Genomic DNA, 2,885 nt, shown 5'->3' with positions numbered 1-2,885 from the left:
CTTATCATGTAAAAAAATAAAAATAAAGCCAAGAGCCTTTGCTCATCTTCCTATAGCTTTCTGAAACATTTTATAGTAGCATATACTTTTTGCGAATTACTTTTCCTCTGTCTTTCATGAAGTTTCTCATTTTAAGTACTTCTTCCTCTACTTATTTTCATTTTATTGAATATTTTTATTCCTCTGACCCTAAAGAGTGTCCAGGATCTATTTTCAGTCTTCAACTTGGTCTCTACAATGCCCCTCCCCTTTAGTAATCTTACCCACTTCCACAGCTCAGGCAGATTGCTCCAAAAAATGGATATCTCTAGCTTGACATTTTATAGTTCATTGATATGTCTATCTCAATTAAATTAAACTCAACCAGCATAAAGCTAAAGTTATCTTTCTCTGTACCTCCACCATTCCAATATAGGAATTTTGATTCATTCAATGTTTATACTGTTACACTTGTGTAACAAATTGTTCACTTGTTGATGCATATAGTGTATTATGGTCATATTTCCTTTTACATAAGAATCATTGTGATAATAATTACCTTGTTTTTGTGTTTGCTTTGTTTACTATGTACTTGCCATGATTTATCTTTTCCTTCTCCCCAGAGCTGTAAAAGTCCTCTTTATACAGTTAAATTCAATAAGTAATTGATCAGTTTCGGGTTTTCCCCACACTTTCTGGAGACCTTCACCCTGCTTTCTAGCCCTGCTGCACAACTGGCCCCCGGGGACGTCTGGTAATGTTCAGCTCTCTCCCGTGTAGGGTCCTCTTTTCCTGGATTTCATCTACCTCTCTTTCCTGGTTTCTTCCACTGTTTGGGGGAAATGCTTTCTTCAATATCTTCCTCAGAGGCAGTGACTGGAGGTAAGCTTTTTGAGATCTTGAATATCTGAAATGTTTTTATTCTATCCTTATACATGATTGAATGTTTATGTAGAATTCTAGATTGGAAATCCACTTTGCTGACAATTGGGGAGTCGCTGTTCTGTTACCTTCTAGCTTTCAGTATTGCTGTGAGAAATCTAACGCCGTTCTCTTTCTCCTCCTGCATGACTCGTTTTACTCTCTAGAATCTTTTAGGATTTCATAGCAATTAAATCTTGTGAATTCTCTTGAAGCATTTGATTTTTACTCGCAATTTTTCTCTGTTTTCCTTCTGAAATGCCTTTTAGTTAGATGTTAAATTTCCTCCACTGGTTTTCAGATTTTATTATTGTTTCTTTCCTCTTTTATATTTTTACAATGTTTTCAACATTATTTTCCAATCTTTATATTGAATTTTGTGATTTTTGCTCTCACATTCTTAGTATTTACAAACTTTCATAATTTTCTGAATGTTCCCTTATTTTTGTTTCAAAGATTTAATATTTTTTCTATGTTTATATAAATATTATTATAACATTTATGCTTTTTTCTGCTCCGTGTACTATCTCTATTTTCTTATTAATTTATTTTTTAAATGTTTGGGGATTCCCTATATTTTGTATTAGAATCTTTCCCTGAATATCTGGTGACCCTTGGTGGAGTCAGATAATATACTTACCTGGCAAGGGAGATACCGTATTCCTGAAGGTGGTTTTCTGAGGGCGAGGCTAATCCATTGCACTCTGTATGTGCTGACCCTTGACATTTCCCCAAATGTGGGAAACCTGACTGCATTATTTATGGTAGTGGGGGGACTGTTCCCCCCAGCACACAAAAAAGGGGGAGGCAATAAAAAGTTGCTTAGAACTTCTGTGCATGGGCAGGTTGATTCAGCAGGGCTCTGGAAGTTTTCTTGCTCTCTCTCCCCAAACACCTTCCTCCTGGAAAGTCAGTAACTCCAAAGGGGAATGCTTTAATCTTCAACCTGCAGATGAGGTACTGTATGCCTCCACTGTCTCGAGCTGGTATAAAAGGGACCTTATGATTCAAAATGTAGACTTTTACTGAATCCCTACAGGTCTCTGGATACAGAGTCTTTCTGCTTCAACCTCCCTAGATAGTAAATATTCTTTTTTTTTTAAATTGATTTTAGAGAGAGAGAGAGGAAAGGAGAGAAAGAGAGGAAGAGAGAGAGAGATCGATTTGCTGCATTTATTGATGCATTTGTTTATTGCTTTCTGAAGTAATTACTCTAGCCTTTCTGAAGTGATGCTCCTCTTAGATCAGCTGCACAGCATCTCCTCCTTGGAGATGGATAGAATCTAATTGGCAGTTTTGTAATAGAGGCAATATACCAGAGAGTTAACGTACAGTCTTCAGAGTAAAGAAGACCTGGATTTAAGAGATGGCTGTAGCGTTTCTCTCTGGTATGACTTTATGAAATGAACTCTCTGATTATCAGTTTTCTATCCTAAAAAATTAGGTTAATAAGACCTATCTCATAGAGTTATTGTAAGGATTAAATGAAATAATGCATATGAAACAGTTAACATAATTTTTTCTTAATAAATAGATATGCTTCCAGACACCCCTTTCCAAGCTAATGTGCATTGACACTACCAGTTTTGACCAAATTATTCCTATATAAAAACCTATTAAGAGAAGTTAAAACTACTTAGCATCCCCTTCAAGACTTTACAATATAGTCTCAACCTCCTACTTCCTCTTTTCTCTCTGCTTTCCCCTGCACTTCTGTGTTTCAGTCTACCTCTACTGGATGCCCTTTGCTGAACCTGTTAAGCTCTCTATTATCATGCGTTATTCATGAGCTTTCTCCATGTGTGCCCATGGAAACCTTAGCCATCTTCTAAAATATAGCTGAATTCGACTTTCTCCTAGAAATCTTCTTGTCTACCTCAGTCAGAAGCAATTCCCTTCTGGCATGAGTTCCCAGGATATTTAGTACACTACCTTATGATATTGCTTGTTTTATTTTTTAAACAAGCAAATGAATGTGACATCAC

The 2,885-nt window shown here is 36.3% G+C and overlaps 1 pseudogene; it reads left to right on the top strand.

Annotated features, from left to right (window-relative positions):
* Positions 1–1,532: 1,532 nt before the first annotated feature.
* On the top strand, positions 1,533–1,687 carry LOC112319210 (U1 spliceosomal RNA; annotated as a pseudogene).
* Positions 1,688–2,885: the final 1,198 nt, after the last annotated feature.

This window comes from Desmodus rotundus, chromosome 3 (assembly GCF_022682495.2).
Source record: "Desmodus rotundus isolate HL8 chromosome 3, HLdesRot8A.1, whole genome shotgun sequence".
Classification (NCBI taxonomy): Eukaryota; Metazoa; Chordata; class Mammalia; order Chiroptera; family Phyllostomidae; genus Desmodus; species Desmodus rotundus.
Note: the sequence above shows the minus strand (reverse complement) of the source record. Positions and strands in the feature narration are given on the sequence as shown.